Raw genomic sequence first — 19,657 nt, forward strand, 5'->3', positions numbered from 1 at the left:
ACCTTTCTCATGACCGTGGAAATTAGGCTTTTTCAAGTTTCTTTTTACTAATGAGTAATGATACCTATCGAATAGGTACTTTTGAAATGCAAAATCAACAAAAAAAATAAAGAATTGTATAAATAGGTGTGGATTTTTCGCAAAATTGCCAATACATTCGTACCTAATAGGTATCTAATGAAAATAGATAATTTTCATATTTTTAATATGTACTTCAAATATTAGTACTATTAATTCATCTGCATTTAATTTTGTTCGAAAAACTCGATCAATTCAAATAATATTCCCTATTTATCAATAAGCAAACTGCAAAGCGGTAACTCAATTCCAACAAAAAACTACACCGCTTACGACGACAAAGAAAAATTAATAACCAGGCAACCCTAATAACTCCCGATGAAAATTGGAGCGAAAATCTAGACTTAGCTACCATTAAACGCATACACCGTTACCCACATCATGGATTGTTCTCGAAATTTGTCACGGTAAAGCCACAAGCCATAATGCATACGCACTTTTATCTTTTTAGGATAAAGTTTTCTATAACACGCATAGACGTAGGACAAGTTCATAGTGAATACAGTTCTTGTGTTCTTCTGTCTGAAGTTTGAGAGAGTGTGATAGTGCACCTTTAGTCAAACAATGTTACTGAGTAAATATGTAGGGAGAACATTTAAATGTTTATTAACTTCACCTGTATGTTTTACTAGCTGCTCCGCGTGGTTTCACTGGCTCTACTCCTGTTGGTCGTAGTGTGATGATATATAACCTTTAGCCTTCCTCGATAAATGAGCTATCTAGCACTGAAAGAATTTTTCCAATCGGACCAGTAGTTCCCGAGATTAGCGCGTTCAAGCAAACAAACTCTTCAGCTTTATATTAGTATAGATAAAATAGATATAGATAATATAGACATACATTCAGTGCCGTCTTTACCATAGGGGCACAGGGGGCCAGTGCCCAGGGCCCCCCTTCGTCAGGGGGCCCCCCTGGAGGAGATGTAGGACTGACAATTTTTCTCACATAAATCTCAAAATATTTTATTAAAAAGCAATACAGCTTTTTAATGCCAGAACGTCAGATCATTTTCAGATTTATTCGAATCAAAACATCTATGTTATTACAAGGTTATTTACATGGAATAATTCGAGTGATTCGAACACCATTATAATTAACTTATCAGACATTTACTCGAATTATTTATTTACTTATTAACGTAATATAATATATTTTTACTTGAATTATTTTGAGATTTATGAAAATTACTAACACGTCTAAGTTTACAGAATAGCATACAAGGGCGTTGTGACAAAACTTTAATCTCTGGGCCTCTAGACAAGTGGCAGAAACGCTAGAGAATAGAATCCACTATTGATACTAATTGATATAAGCTTATGACGTTTTGCTAATGTTTCGGTCACGACGACCACGACCAAAATTCCCATTCAGCCGAAATTTGGTGAAATTATTAAAAACACAATCTATACTTAATATAACAAAGCTGAAGAGTTTGTTTTTTTGTTTGAACGCGCTAATCTCGGGAACTACTGGTCCGATTTGAAAAATTATTTCGGTGCTAAATAGCCCACTTCTTTGGAAGATTATAAGATACCAAAATCGTTGAATTACTCCATGACGTTACGGTATTGTTATGATGCGACCTTGAAATTTTACTCTCAACGCGCCTAAAGAAGTTTCACTTCAAAAATATTATATTAAAATTTCCCGACCTTCTGTCACTACGAAAAAATTTTTTCCTAAAAGTCAACAGATATAGGTTTTTCGTGATTTTTACCGAAACAGTAAGTTTTATCATATAACCACTTTTACCCAAATTGTAGATCATAAAATTATCTATACAAAAGAATCAATACATTATTTTCCTAAGATGTAGCTTCCTACCATTTTCTAAGATATAACGATTTATAAACTCATCCCATCCTTATAATATGCACACGTTTCTTAAATCACTTCACACCTAAATGATTTTATGATTCAGTATAAATCGCGAAATCACCTATTTTTTTATTTATTTATAACCTGGAATATGTTTTTTAATTCACGTACCGGAATTACAGTTAATTTTGAATTTTATTTTTAGTAATCCTTATTCCTTTGAACAATTTTACTAATTTTCTGCTGGATATGAAATTTTGTAGTTTTAAAGATCCTAGAATTTAGTGAACTCTGTTCACACCGGACCATTTCTATACGAATAGATGACAAGCGTTTTGACTTTTGCCATTTGCCTAGGCTTTGAATAAATTATGTTAATAACGCACGCAATAATTTTGATCAATATGAAACGGCTACGAAAGAAAAAATCCAGATGCAAATTAAAAAGATAAATTTGAAAGAGAGAAAGGTATAAATTTATAAAGAATAGAAAAAATTCGATCACGAGGCGGGACTCGAACCCGCATCCTTCGCGCCATTCCGGGGCGGATGCTTGACCAACTCAGCCACTCGTGACCCGCCGGAGCAATCGAATTTATTCTATTCCTTCAGTTTTATGTGTCTTAAGGGACACACCGCACGCCATCTATTGAGATGATCTAACAACCATCTCATCCAATATGAAGCACTTTTCAGTGAATACAATATTGTAACGATGGAACACGACCTTTTTTGTTGAATTTATATTTTATTTATAAAGCATTTGAGTGCCATAAAACCTAAAATGTAAATTCAAAGAGAAAGGTAATTTGAAAAAGTAATTCTTAAAATATTTCTTAATTAAATTTAATTAAAGTCAACTTTGGAGCGCCATTACAGCAGCAGCGTTTCAAATGAATTATATAAAAAAAAATAAGGAAAAAAAGTTTCCTCCAAAGACCATATTATAATACAAGATTGGTCAGAAGTAACTTTTTTGTAAAATGTATAAAAAAATGGAGCAAAAATTTTACATAGAAATTTTCTTTAAGTTTTCTTATTACTTCTTTAAGTTTCAATTTAGGGCAAAAACATATATAATTGTGGGAAAAAATTTGCGTACCTAGTTTGATTTCTTTATATTTCAAAGGGCCCCCAATTCTTGTGTGCCCAAGGGCCCCGGCATAGTCTAAGACGGCCCTGCATACATTACATATAAACCGACCCTTTTAGACTCGATTTTGACCCACTTTAAACGAACAGATTTAATTCAAACATTGTATTAAATGATGATTTTAAAACAAGAATTAAATGTTAGTAATATAAAAATTACTGCTTTTATACCTACCTCGTAGACCGTATATTTCGCTTTCATTTTAATTCAAACTCACAATTCAAACTAAATTTACTAAGTCCAATTAAGTAAAAAAAATATTAATATGAAGAGTTAAACAATTACTTAATTAGGTACTGAAAAGTAAGTACGTTTCTACAAATATACACTACAAAAACCAAATAATCAATATAGGCTTTTTCAGATACCAGCAGTAAGTAAGGTAAATTACATAATAACAAGAATGCCAACGCATTTTAACAATGATTATTATTTTTATTTATTTTAAAAGCTTACTCAAGAGAGTAATATTAAATTAAATGCACCATACAATCTATTTAGCCTGTTAGAATTCTTCAGTCGAGTTTGGATTATTTACCGTCGCCTACACACGACCTTGCCATAGCATTAATACATAACTGATAATTATAACCGTTAGCGAATTGTTAGCTTTATTGTGTACATTGCAATTCTATATAGAAATCAATATGTTTTTACAAATAACATAAGTAACTTTAAATTCAGTACTCAGAATTTTAGTTCAGTTTGCTATAGACAAACATTAAATTTAAGTTTTCATTTGGAGGTTGAGATTTTTTAAAACGATGTTAAAAACGTTACCTATGTTAAGATATTACACAATATAATGTAAACAATTATACAGATAAACTATTACTAAAACTCTACATTAAATTTGGAATACTTTGTAGCGCAGTATCATAATTATTTGTGTGAATAAACTTAAAATAAAATATATTTGTATAGTGAAATACCCGTTCACTATACGCGAAGTCTAATTCCAATTTAATTTAATACCGTAAACATGTAAAATTTGTGAGATTACTATCAAAAACCGAGAGAAAGCGACAGCATAATATGTATAACGATACTCTTACCATCTCTAGAAATATATTATATTGCCGAGTAAACCGGCCGTAATTAAGATCTTTACTGCGAAATTGGCCACTCAATCCAAATTGCAATCTATATGCATATTAATAAAATTGAAATTCGCATTTTCGAATTAACTGCTATTTTCCTCAACTTATAATACTCACATTATCGCATAGAATTATATGCATGTCGTTGACTTTAGTGAGCGTGGAATCTTAAACGTCCTTAAGGCCCTTCATTTCACTTATTAACGGACCTCCGGACCTCCGAAATAGGAGATACTACGCTCGAAATGATGTGATTTAAACCGACAATTTTTTTGGTATCCGAAATATTTGAACCCGTGTGCTACGAAATGACCAATGTGATTCCGTCGTATATACCTGTCATTATATCCTATTGCGTTTAATTAAAAATATATACATAAAATAAGATTAAATTCGAAATTAATTCATGCTATGTGTGTCGCTACTCGCTACTCGCTAGGCGCTCTTGGGATTTTATTTTAATGGGATTTGAAAGAATTAATCTAGTTAGCGATTTAACCTATTTTACAAAGTTTACATTATGTTTATGCCTTAGTTTATCCAATTTACTTACAATATATTATACATACGCCCATGCGTATGATTAACAATTTTCGTATTGTTATCTTTGACAAGTGGATAAAGTTTGAATTGAATCTGTCCGTTTAAATTGGCTCAAAATCGAGTCCAGGGAGCCGATTCCAAACATTAAGGTGAAAATGAAAGAAAAATGAATTTTGTGCGATATAAAATAAAGAATATGAAGAACATAGTCGGGTTATAAATATTATAATACATACAAGTATCGCTTGGTTTGAAAATAAACCCTTCCGTGTTGAAAACGATTTGTACATAGTTTAAAAGGTGCTTCCGAAGTGATATCGAACCTTCAAACTTCTGGACTAATAAATACTGCCTTATCACGACAAATTGCTGTTGGCAGCTCAACTTATAAACAATTTTGAAGCGTATTTTAGGAATACAATTTTGTAAATAAAATAAAAAGAAAAAATATGATTCGATCGGCGCATTGGCGACCCTGACTTGTGTCAAAATTATTAAATTATTACGTGATAATCATTTTTTTACTTTTATTGAATGTATCTGTATGTACATACTTACTGTGTTTATAAACTACGCAAAAAACATTATGTTGTGCTTTAATTTGAGTAAAAAAAATATTTAATATGATTCCAATGAATTTGTAAGCATCATTTATATGATAATTACCTATAATTATTGCACGCCTCATAAGCGAAGCGTTGAGGTGGGTACTACTGTCACTTCGCGCAAAACATCTGATTTTTCAAACTTAAAATGTCTTTATGTATCATACATTGCACTTGTAAGATAATACATACACACACATATTAAGAAAAAACACTATTTTTAACGTTCATGCTATTTTTGATGTCATTTTTGTTATTTAAACTAGTTAAAAAACAGTTTAAAAAAGTTCTGTCTTGGACGTCCGTGTGTCTGTATGTGCGGATCCTTTTTCTTGTTAACACGATAGCGACCGAAATACTTTACTAATCGAGTCTTTTTTTTTCTCTTACGCTTGAGTATGCTCAGGAATAGAACCCTTTCATTTTTCAGGGTCTGATTCGGTGTGGTTTAATTGTTATTAAATAAACAAAAAAAATATCGACTTTTTTTTTGCACGCCTCATAAGCGAAGCGTTGAGGTGGGTACTACTGTCACTTCGCGCAAAACATCTGATTTTTCAAACTTAAAATGTCTTTATGTATCATACATTGCACTTGTAAGATAATACATACACACACATATTAAGAAAAAACACTATTTTTAACGTTCATGATATTTTTGATGTCATTTTTGTTATTTAAACTAGTTAAAAAACAGTTTAAAAAAGTTCTGTCTTGGACGTCCGTGTGTCTGTATGTGCGGATCCTTTTTCTTGTTAACACGATAGCGACCGAAATACTTTACTAATCGAGTCTTTTTTTTTCTCTTACGCTTGAGTATGCTCAGGAATAGAACCCTTTCATTTTTCAGGGTCTGATTCGATGTGGTTTAATTGTTATTAAATAAACAAAAAAAATATCGACTTTTTTTTTTTTTTATAGTGTACTCAAAATTCACCATTATAAACTCGATTCTTTATACTATAAGCCAAGGTTTAAAAAAATAAGTTGGTAGTCAGTCCCTTAAACCTGCGCAGTTTCACATCTAGGTGGGGCCACAAGAAAAATAGCTCAATTATTACGGTACCGCTTTCTTTACTTTTCCAAATGTTTTATTTTATTTCATTTTTATATTTATAGTCACGTACTCTTTATAAATAATCAATTTTATTGTAAAGGATGAGATTATGAGGCGTGCACTTTTGGATTTTCCAAACTATTTATTTATATGATATTCATCTTAGAAAATATCTAGTATTTGAGGCACTTTAACCGTGGAATATAGAATTTAATAAATGTAGATAGAGACAATGTCAATGTCAATAATAAATATAAATAAAGATAATAATTGGTTACTTACATCTAATATATGTAATTAATTATTTTTGCGCAGAATATATCAATGTCCCACAGCCATACCACACCATACATATTATTATCTACGGTCTTTCCGGCGCCATCGACCGCTCGACTTGTATTACCAAAAACCAAACTAAAATCCCAATAATGCGAAATTTGTCACAGACGAATTTCGCAACATTTAATTAAACATGTTGATTTATCTAAATTGCTAAACCTGTGTTTGCGCGTCGTCCGAATAAGTAAACAGTTGAGCAATTTGGTCGACTTTTGGAATCGATGTCAGTCATGTATAGACATTTTGCAAGTAGGTACCACCCCGATTGAATTATTTAATTTTTAACGTAGGTAAATATATGGAAAACTAATTTGGCGAAAAATCTAGTGGGAATATCCGGAGATGAAAATTAATATCAAAACACGGATTAATTCAAGGATGACTAGCTACCTAGGTATACTGTGTCCTATAATGCTCATAATTTTATATTATGCAGTAAATATTAAACATTATCAATTTATTAAGCTTTAAAATAAGCTTAAAATGCTTAAAAAGGTTATACCCGATACAAGCTTATGCCGTTTTATTAAAAAGCAAAATATAAAAGATCACTTACGAAACATAATATGTATATTTAAAATATGTTTATCATCAGACATATCGATGGAAATAATATGTTAAACACCGAGCCTCTAATTTAAATAATTTTATTGTTGACAAAAAATACAAATAGACGTTCGAATTAAAAGAGGATTCCCGCCCATCGCAGCACCTAAATGTCAAGGTGAGACAAAACGGTTGGTAAATAAAAATAACGTTAAAAACGCACTTAATGAGCCTCGAAGGAGTTTTTACTCGAAATATTTAATTAAAATATGGTACTTGTGGTACTATACCACCGGCTCATTATATTCTGACCTTTATTCTAGAATCTAGATAATGAATAGGTAATTCTGATACATAATATGATCCAAAAGCTGTATTACTCTATATATTTATATATTAAAACTTATAGCTAAGCGAGCACAGAGAGCGGCCTTATACTTAAGAGTGATCTCTTCCAGGCTCTATCTTATTTTATCCCTAATCATTTCTTCTATAAACTTAAAATTTTATAAAACTACTCTACCCTAAATTGAGTAGGTATTGTTTTATAATGGAACCTTGCATAGGTATTCCAATATGGTGACAATTATCCAAATTACTAACAAGCTAAAGTACCTATGTCAATTATCAGTAGGTAAATGAGAGAATTCTTTTGTACAAGATAAAAAAAACTGAGTATACACTCTACACAACGCAAATATGTCCCAGTTGTATAATATTTATTTGAATCTTAATATTTAGCTCGTTCTCATTAATCACGCACTTAACTCGCCCACTATTCAAAATATAAACGGTGAAGTCAGAACCTTACAGAATGTCATATTATTATACTAGTAATATTATAAAGCTGAAGAGTTTGTTTGTTTGTTTGAACGCACTAATCTCAGGAACTACTGGTCCGATTTGAAAAATTATTTCCGTGTTAGATAGCCCATTTATCGAGGAAGGCTATAGGCTACATATTATCATCACGCTAAGACCAACAGGAGTGGAGCACTGCGAGTAAAACCGCAGGGCACAGCTGCTAGTTACACTAATATTGTAAAACTTGTTCAGCTTCCATCATTCTGGTACACGTAAAACAACCTTAGATGACCTCCGAACTATTTTAACGATTCATTTACATGCTCCGAAACGAAGGTCCAATATTAACATTAAAATAAGGATAATAAACACGTTAAATAGCTTTATTCTTATGTTAATTTTATGTTTTGGGTTTTGTCATTTCAATATTGGGCAAATATCGCACACACGTTTTAACTTTGTATCGTTAGCTGCTAGACAATTTTGTTATTTGCTCTTAGAAATACCAATTACTTAAATTAATATACAATTTTTTGTCTTAGGTATATTTAGAGGAAAAATATAGGTGTTATGAATGGACTTTGAACCAGATATAAAACTAAAACTGTATTTATAATCTACATATTTTGTTTTGCCTGAGTAGGATTTACCTATAATGCGAATATATTTGTCATTGATATTCAATGGATGCACAGATGCATACAAATTTAATTTTCTTGAGTATCCTTGAATGTTATAGGGAAAATAATAATCGCTAATATAAACAATCGGTAATTCCAAATACTTTTTAAGACACAAGCGCCGAGCGCAAGGGTAAAATTAGCATTTTTATTTGTAGAAATAAGGTAGAAATAATAAAGAGAAAGAAGGCCAATAATGCTTAACTGAATAATATGGTGAATTCGTTCAAGATCTTTATTTTATAGTCTAAGAAAGTCGTTCGGATTGTCGTTAGCTTGTGCCTTACCTTTCGGATTTTGGTCCTTCGATGTTAAAACAACGGAGGTTCTTTCATTTCTACACTTTTCTCTTTTAATCTAAGTTTATATTATTTTTATAGAAAGGAAAAGTAAATTAATGACTGACTGACATATAAACACACAGCCTATATAGGTAATACTAGTTACTGGAATTAAAAAGTTGAAATATTTCATGTTTCCTTTTATACTACTGTACTGTAACTACTAAGAAACGACTTGGAAATTCGCCTCATATGGGAAAAAAGAAAAGGAAAAGAGAGGTATACGCTGTGGGTATACGATTAAATGAAAGTACGTCAATTTCTAGGCTAAATATTTAAAATAAATTTTCATATCTAACATGCTTAATAATACTTAATTATACAGTTATTTAATGAAAAAAAAAAAGAACTGAATTACTCTCATATCAAACCATGAAGCGTTTATTTTTTTGTCACCGTAAACCAGAAGTACCTATTTACTTAATATTTTCGTACACAGTAGTGTAGTTAGTTACCTAATAATTGATTTTTTATATTTTTTAAAGAAACTATGTAATTCAAAACGACATCCTCAATAATGTTATGATTTTGAGTTCAATATTATAAATGCAGAATGCAGATTGCGGAAAATCTTCATATACTTAGTTCCTTAGGATATTTTTCCGTATCTCTGTATTTTTTAATAAAAATAATTAAAATAAAGAAATTTATATAAAATGATGACTATTAATAACACAAAATATACAGGAAATAAATACATTACTTATATGCTGACCACACACTTTCATATACTTATTCCAAGGATTAGGTTGATACTCATATATATAAAATTTTAAAATATATGCAACTAATTTATATCATTTAAAGGTCTATTAACGCAACTCTATTTGTGTCTCTGTATCGCATCTGAACATAAATTGATTTTAATTCTATTTTTATCACAGGCCTCATAATATTAAACAGTTAGGTAAAAATATACCAACATTAATCATCATCATCAACCCATGTTCCCACTGCTGTGACACGGGCCTCCTGTTTCAACCCATATAAGTTCCCACTGCTGTGACACGCGCCTCCTGTTAGGGACTAGGGTAGGTAATGTTAGGGTAGGTACATGGCATTGGCATAATTCACCACGCTGGCCAAGTGCGAGTTATACCAACATTAAAAAACCAAAATTTGTCCAAACTCAACGAATAACAGTAAAACATTAATAACATTTCGAGTTTCGCAAATACGCAAATTATTATCGGTTCTGTATTGAAGCTACATCAGCTGAGAGCCGGTTTCGTGAGGTCAACACTTTCACGTTTCAACCGAGATGATTTTTTACCTATTTCTCTTATACATAATAATTTTTGAGTGTATGATTTTTGAGAAAAATAGCTTCTATCGCGGGCCTTGAGCGCGGGGACCGAATCCAGAAATTGCGTAACGAAAAACCTCACGCTCCCCACTCCGACAGGCATGGAGGTGTGTGTGGCTTGAAGGCAATAGGCATGCTATGCAATAGCTTTACCGCGGCAGTCCTCGAGTGCCACACGTATTTTTTTTTTTATTGAAGTCTGCTTGAGCATTTGACCGCAACCTCGCCTGATGGTTAGCATGCGTGTACAGTTTTTTAACAAAAAAAGAAGAATTAATTTTGCCGTTTTTACGAAAATAACAATAATTGCGTAAATAACAATACTTGTATGAGGAGCCTAGGTTATACTTGATGTAAATCTCAAATGAATATGTATAGATATTTTTTATAATTTGTATTCAAGGACTAATGCTATTCAAACCACATTTGGTAACGTAAACTTAAATTGTAGGTACTTAGCTGGCATATGATAATAATTAAATTATATATATTTAATATTAAAAATCTGAAAACATTATTCAATAAAAGACAAGAACTTAGTTTCTTTCAAAAATAGTCAAAATTCGGTAAAAAAAATCTCTGTTATTAGCGCGTGAGTTACAAAATAAAAAATTGCTGTGATTAAACACTACCTTCCACAGATATTGTAGTCTGTCTATTATGAGTTCTGTATAATTTATCTACTCTGTATTAACGAAAACAATTACATCATCATTTCGATCTTGAGGATGTTAAAACAGCTTTAATTAAACACATGTTTATGTATAATTATAGGTGATAAAGCTTTGTATGTGGAAACTATTGATATTTTTTTTCAATTCCTTGTTTTTTTATTCTAAAGTATGAATTGTAAGTGTTATACGCCAGCCACACACTTGACGAGTGGTATGGGAAGTAACGAGGAAAGTAGGCAGAGACATAGTATGGCCACGTTACTCGTCATGCCACTCGTCGTGCTCATCGTCCTGCTCACTGCTCCCTATTTTGTCGGCTTTTGCGCGCGAATCAAAGGACCGGCAATTCGAGTGCGAACTGAAGAACGTTGCGATTAATCGCGCGAGTAGAGCAGTGTGTGGTCAGAGGGCAATGTATGTCGCGGCGAATAATGGCAGCTGCAGCGCGATGAGCAGGACGAGGAGCATAGTGTGGCTGCGGTATTACATCAAATAAAAGAAACAAAAATAATAAGGGATACAGCATGTTTGTTTTTGTAGGTACATAAGTATGTACCTACCTACAGAAACAAACATTTTTTAACATTTCAATTTCCAGGGGACTCCGCTTACTTTTAAGTATTTTAATATATTATAGTCTATTGTATATATGTATATTATAAAAGTTTTTGGTTAATTTTTCATTTTAAATCATCTAATAAAAGTTAGGAATCAAATAGAAACATAAAGAGCCGAACACATTTTCTGAAACAAATCATAATATACCATCCGTTTGATATAATATTATTTACGCAACGATTCTGCTCTAACGCACAGTTTGAAGATTTTTCTTTCGATGACCGTTATTAAACAAAATATTGGGTACCAGTACAATAGCGTAATTTCAGGATGAATATATAGCGTTACAAAAGAATATGTTGTGACGATATTGACAATTCTTTATTTCGCCTATTACACAAGAAACAATAGTAATGACTACCCGAAAGCACTTACTAATTATGCTATCAAATAGAAGCCATTTAAATAGAAAATACACATAACATGATACACTACAATATAATCATACTCGTAGTTTTATATAATTTGCTATACATAGACCGTTCGTGGCTTGGTATCGTGAGTTACGAATTCACAAGCAGGCGCAAATTGACTTTCAGTTTGACCGATGCGTGACGACAACGATATAAAAACATGTTTAAAGTAACTTCTTTGAAACTAAACGCGTTTCACCACGTGTCAATACTGCTATGTGTGCATAAGCATGTAATCAAGGGGAGCCGTGCATCGGCACGCATATCCCTAAGGGGGAGTTCAAAAGTTTTTATACCGGCATTTTCCCGTACTGTTGATCAACTTTCGTCGCACGAAATTTTCTTTATTGAAGCAAGGTTGCGGGAAGTAAAGAAATTTTAGTCGGTATGGATAAATTTGTATACCTAATACTTAATTTTCCTCTAGCTGTACAAGGTTGCAGGATAAGTAAAACTTTTTCAATAGATACATATTTCTGTTTTAATTCTGCAGAAGTGAGTTTAACATTGGGGATAGCCTGTTGATTTATTTTGGGATTACTTACTAGCGATATACTTAATATTTTCAAAGATAGGTATAGTAATATAAAATCATTAAAAATATCGGAGAAAAGTAGACGTACTACCTATCTACGTTAAAAGAAAGTTCAAAATTAGTATACCTAGAAGTTATTCGTGCACCAAAGATAATAAAATTAAAACCATAAACAACATAAAGACAGTTTTTTTATTACCCGTGGCATTACAACATACCTACATGGTAGATTGAAGATGTTCGAATAAAATATAATGTAGTTGTTATTTGCTAATAAAATTATATAATATGGTTATTGCGACAAGAATATCTTCAGAAACAAGATTTTTTTTTAGTTCATCACATAAACTTTTTTGAACTAGCCGGTAACTTCATAGCGATATGATACCTATAAGCTGAAGAACCATAATATCACTAGGTACATAGTATAAAACAAAGTCACTTTCTCTGTCCCTATGTTACTTTTAAGACTTCGCAACGGCTTTTGATGCGGTTTTTTTTTAATAGTTAGAGTGATTCAAGAGGAAGGTTTTAGTATATAATTTATTAGGTTTTAGAAAAAGCAGGCAAAGCCGCGGGCGGTAAGCTAGTTCATTATTATAGATGGATCTATACATATTTTATTATCTCCTTTTGTAAATCGTCCATTTGGGGATTTTAGTTTGACTTTGTCCTCCCAGGAAATATAATTTCTAACACTACCTAGGTACCTACCTAGTTACCTAACATAAAATCAAATAAAATAAGTACCTAATTATTTTTGAACAATAAAACTAAACGGCTTTCGAATGCTAACTATAATATAACTAAGTATACAAAACCATCCAAAGGGAACAGTTTTCAAAACAAAAATAATCATAAAAATCGGATTACCCAGTCGAAAGTTCTGAGGTAACAAACCCAAAAAAATCCAGCTGAATTTTGAACCTCCTGTTTTTAAAGTTTGTTGAAAACAGCATGATACCTAGCAACTTAGCTAGCAATAAATACAAATTTAAATGTACGAAGCGCTCTATATCGATTCACCAATCCACACATGGCGCTAAGTCTGTGCCCTGTGGCTAAGTGCAGTACCAAAGGTTGTGAACTTCATTTGCGTTAGGACTCTAGAAGAAGTTAGAAAAATTTTTAAAACTTTCTAATTGAAAAGATATCAAGGCATTTAACTAGGTACTAGATAGATAGATGCATGATACATCAGATATTATACATTGGCATGTTTAAGTCTGCATTGCATACCTACCTAGGTACTATGAAATGAAAAAAGATAATAAATAATTCTCATTCTGTAGTTACTAGGTACTTAGGTAGGTAGGTATATCATGGAAAAATTCATCTTGTGGCTAAACAAAACACCTCTCCTTTCCTTTCTGAACGAAAAAATACGTTTTTTAATAGACGCAGTTGGATCAACGTTTATCAAAGTAAGCAAATGCCTTTCTCTAAATATTTTCTTGCGACGAAGCTTTTTAAATGATTATTTTTTTAATTAGGCAAGATTTCGATAATATTATTATGAAGAAATACCTATTTTCGTATTTCTTTTTTTCTCTGGAATAGCCAATTTTTGAAAAAAAAACAAATCTGTTTCCTGTGGTTAAGTTGCCATAGTCTTATTTAACGCGAACGAATTTGCAGGTGTCAACTAGTCTTAAAAAAGCTGGCAGCATTGTCCAAAATAATAGCTCTACTTATGAATGAAAAGTTCAATAATTCATCAATGGTATAAATTACTATCTCATTAATATGTCGAACACCACTCAAACTGACAAGTTGACAAGGCCATATATTACAATAATTAGATACCTAGGTACCTACTGCAAATATGACGAACTGATAACATTCTCATTGACCGCATTTAAAACGCATTAATATTCGCCATTTCGAATTAAGTAACGCATTTTAAATTGCCTCTAATTGCTATGGAATGATAGGCACATAGAATTAGTTGATAATAATCTAAAAATATTTTTCTAGAATTTGATAATTATTTTGACGCAATATTTATTATGTATTCGCATTATGTATTCCTAATCTAGAATCAAACGTTTAGGTAATTCTGTGTATTGTTTAAATTCCTCTGTAATTAATATTAATGTCACGTTATGATCGTTGTAATTTTCTTCAAAAAAGCAGACGAGGGTTTAATTAGTGCAATCCAGTCTTGAACCTAGTTATTAACTATAAAATATAAAAACATACCTGTTACGGAAACGCGAAGTGAGATTCGACCCGTTTCGGGCCGCGTCCACTTTTCACACTCACTACTTCTCTCAATTTATAAAAGCAAAGTACCTATAAAAGTTCTATTTACTAACCGTCACTTTACACCGAATCCAGAACATAATTCACAAAAAAAAAATCGAACGACGCGTCCAATCAACGCGCGTATTTATGCAACGATTAAAAATCGAATTTTCGAACGTCGTAAAGGCGCGTATATGAAAGCGTATTTCACGTGCGCGCGGCAAAGAGGTTGTTTATCAACTAAATACAGGTGTGAGTGAAGTGACTGCAGAAGCTGGGTGTGCCGCGTGAATGTTTGCGGTTTTCGATATACTGTGACAGCCGGTTTTCCGGACGACTCGTGAGATGCAGGTGAATCGTTTTGCAATGTTTACTGCTTAGGTAGTACCTAAGTACTTCAACATCTCCGGGACGAAAGCAGGTGAGAAAAACCAAAACTAAGACAAACTTATCGGTTTTCCTTATTCGAAAATACAAGGTGGTATATTGTAGACGTACGATCCTCCTGAAATATTTTCCGATAAAAACGGGCAACAATGAAAATAAAATTTTAGATAAGTACCTAACCCTTGAAAAACGTTCACAAATTTTCAAAAAATACGTTAATGGATTTTCATATAAACACCAGGAGTAAGAAAACCTTACTTTAATAATATTATGTTAGTACTCAGGCTTAGTACCTACTGACTACCATTGTTTATAAGTTACATTATAATTTCAGAAAAATAGCTTATACCTACCTTCGTGACGTTCATACTTCATACACAACAACTCAATTTCTATATTATTATGTAGGTATATTTATATAATACTAGCGGTCCGCCCCGGCTTCGCCCGTGGTCCATATTTCGCAATAAAAGGTAGCCTATGTCCTTTCTCGGGTATGAAAATATCTCCATACCAAATTTCATGCAAATTGGTTCAGTAGTTTAGGCGTGATTGAGTAACAGACAGACAGACAGAGTTACTTTCGCATTTATAATATTAGTACTTATGGATTTTAATTGTAAAGTTAAAATATTACAGTAACTAATAGAATATAATAAACCACCGACGATTCGACGAATCAACTGTGTTATGTGGTACCTACCTACTTGCAGTTGCAGGTTTGTGGGTATTTTGTGGAATTCATCATCAGTCATCGCAAAACGAAAAGCAAGCCCTACGGCTCTTTCCTCCTGAGTCCTGGTGCCGACGTGAGGGAACATTATCATAGAAGTTGGTAAAAACAATATAAATTGTGTCAAATTAAATTCGATGGTCAAGAGTCAATAATTCACAAATATATGTATAATGTAGGTATAATTGTACAATAACATCATATGACGGCGGGACCTCGTCAAAATTTAACACCTTTATACGAAACCGCTTTTATAATCTCAATGATGAAATATCACATGCGATTACAAAATCAATAGAAGCATCTAAGAGGAGCATAATATGTACCTATACGAAAAAAACATTTGAATGTGGCCAGTCGACAAGCCTGAGTTTAAAATATTTAGGTGGATTTTGAATGATGTTTAAGCACACATATGTTATAAAATTGTTTATAGGTAAACCAGAATCTGATGGCAATTAGGGAAATCAAAATTTTGAGTGTGCAACCCTAGGGAAAATGGACTGAACGATCTTGATACTGCTTATTTTTTAGTTTGTTCTCAATATCATTAGTCACATTACATAAGTGGACAATACTGTACTTAATAATGAGATATCCACCTAATATTATGTAGGTACATACTTACATGTATAATATACATATTACTTTTATACAGGTAATACATAGTATTATTTACATATACCTATATTTGTATGTTCATTATCATTATGCCATGTGAAAATATCGATGCTGAATCGGTAGAAAACTAGAATGCTTATAATTTTTTATAAAATAAAATAACAATAAAATAAAACTATGTTTATTTTCGTAAGTATTAACAGAAACGCATTATTAAATTGACTTGTACAGCTTGGACTTGACGAATAGCCGTATTGGAAACTCCTGTAATAAGTTTTCATAAAATTATATTCCAATCAACTAACAATATTATAGTTACCTACATATTATAATATTTTTTAATTGAAAGTATCAAAGCGGGGAAGTCCAATTTACCAATAAAATCTTCTAAATTGAAAATTGTGATGTGTTTGACCCTTCTTCATCAAATAATTTTCTATACACATTATAAACAACACCTCTTGCGTGTGATCACAGCGGCTTTTTCGACATTTTCGAAGATTTTTTAGACAAAATCCTAAAAAATATTTATCAACTGCAAAAAAGACAAATAATTTGACAACCAATTTGATAGTTGTCAAATAAGTTGCCACATGAAAATCTTTTATTTCTTAAATATAAATATGCCATCAGATTCTGGTAGACCTATAAGTACCTTAATTTCATCAAATCGGCTCATTGGTTTATGTTTGAAGAATAGAGAGTCAAACAGACGGGTTCACTTTTGCATATTTTATATCAAAAGATAGGATATTATTTCTTCCGTCGTTTTAAACTTTACAAAAAAAAACACACTACATATTATAATGTTTATTATAAGTTTTACAAAATGCTTACACTTAATTATAAATATCAGAATTTCTTTAGTAGAAACTTATAAATACTTTGCACTTATCTATTAACGAAACATACAAGAATATTTCAAAAAGATATTATTATAAGTACCTACACATTAAGAAAACTGTATATGCAAATTTGAAGTTCAGTCAGCCAAAGTAATGATCATATTGCTACTGAAATCTTTTTATTTGGCTACAAATACAATCAATATCCATACTAATATTATAAACGCGAAAGTAACTCTGTCTGTCTGTTACTCAATCACGTCTAAACTACTGAACCAATTTTCATAAAATTTGTTATGGAGATATTTTGATGCCCAAGAAAGAACATAGGCGAATTTTTAAAATGACGCAATCCCGGAAATCGCACGGGAACGGGAACTATGCGGGTTTTTCTTTGACTGCGCAGGCGAAGCCGCGGCCGGAAACCTAGTATTTTATAGAACTGATAAACATTCACTTACATACTCATATTGTGCAATATCAACGAACAGTTACTTATTATTAGATGATCATGAACTAATTTATGTAAGGCAAAAACACAATTAAGAAGATTATTTTTAAATCCACACCCAAATATGTTGTTGTTTCCGAGATTGTAAGATACAAACTCACAAATAAAAAAATTGTTCTACTCCATTAATAAAAGCCTCCAATAGTATTTATTTATATATGTACCTATCTTCAAAACATAGACAATCATAATATTACCTTAGAATTCAGATTAATTACATTTTCATAGTTTGTATGTCTTTCGTGTTAGATTAACCCATTAGTGCATAACGTTCGATAAATCGGACGTCAATAAAATCGTTATTTTAGGAGTATTATATATTTTACTCAAGATTTATCTTTTTAAAACAGTAGTTGAATATATTTTCAAACGTGGCAGCACTGTTGTTATAAAATATATTAACGCGCATGTGAGACAGCTGTCAATTCGCAAAATGGCGGCACGCGTTCAAAATTCTTCGCGGCAAAGGTAAGATTATTTTGTGTTTTTATTATATTTTGTTTAGTGTTATGGGTGATAAATGGATATTTTGATTGCTAAACTATTCGACTATTTATTTTCAATGTTATTTGTACGTAGTCACTGTCATTTTGAATACTATGCTTGCGAATTTCGTACCGTCCGATTTATCGCACGTTATGCACGGTGGGCACTGCATGTGGTGTTTTTTGTTGAATTGTTACAGGTAACAAGTTCATGAAATATTATCTGCTTTGGAGTGTGAGGAGGTTGATGATTATACAGAAAATATAATTTACGTTGAGCCGCCCATCGATGCCGATTAGGTTACTGACGAAGACAGTGACAAAATCCGATGACGAGCATGGTGCGAACCTAACTCACTTAGGACGAGGACTGCTGCAAGCTAACTGCGAATTGCGACGTTTTCGAGGTGATAGCAATTTTTGTTCTCCATCAACGTCTACAACTCTTGGTTCAAATACGCGGCAATCGTCGAATGATCATTCTTTATCAAGTAGCGATAGCGAAGACGAGCAGCCCCTTTCTACTTTCATTACACATAACAAGTCTTCAAGTTCTGAACCCCCAACTAAAAAGAAAAAATCTACACATTGGACAAAAGACAAACCCGCTTTTATTTGTACTGAATATCGTTTACAGCCACCATCAGATGAAAGTAAAAGATGTCAAAATCCTCTGGACTACTTATGGCTGCACAAGAGAAACTGAGTCCTTATTCGTTTTTAGACGTTTCATAGCAAGAAGCTTACTTTCGTCACATGGCACACCACCACATCAAGGTCGCAAGCCAGTGAAACCATTATGTACATTGAGGTACGATGGTAAAGATCTGGCCCAAGGCTGGTCCCAATAAGAACTGAACGTCGGTGTGAAAACCAATGTGGAGGAAAAAGTAAATTTCAGTGTCAGAAATGTGATGTGGGTTTTCACCCGAAATGCCATATGGCATATCACATCATGCATTAAAATACGTTTATTTTCTGTTGCTTTTTATAATAAATTTCTTCATAAAATCCGTACTTTTATTCAACCTCTTTTTAACATCAATTGTGTCCGCCGTGCATAACATCCGATTTAACGGACGGGCTATAAAATCTGAACTTTTACATAAACTAAATATTTCATGTAATTTAATCGTTAAAGATACCCTAAAAGATGATATGTTACAGTGATCATAATGAAAAAGGCGTTAATAAACTTTATGCACTAATGGGTTAACA

General features: G+C 32.2%; 1 protein-coding gene across 2 annotated transcripts in view; it reads right to left on the reverse strand.

Annotated features, from left to right (window-relative positions):
• LOC123700022 overlaps positions 1-15,155 on the reverse strand; it is a 71,334-nt gene extending 56,179 nt beyond the window's left edge. The window contains exon 1 of one of the 2 annotated variants that reach the window (XM_045647113.1): positions 14,813-15,155. The gene's annotated coding sequence lies outside the window, so the exon portion shown is untranslated. The remainder of the gene's footprint in view (positions 1-14,812) is intronic. The other variant, XM_045647112.1, reaches the window with a different exon arrangement.
• Positions 15,156-19,657: the final 4,502 nt, after the last annotated feature.

This window comes from Colias croceus, chromosome 19 (genome assembly GCF_905220415.1).
Source record: "Colias croceus chromosome 19, ilColCroc2.1".
Classification (NCBI taxonomy): Eukaryota; Metazoa; Arthropoda; class Insecta; order Lepidoptera; family Pieridae; genus Colias; species Colias croceus.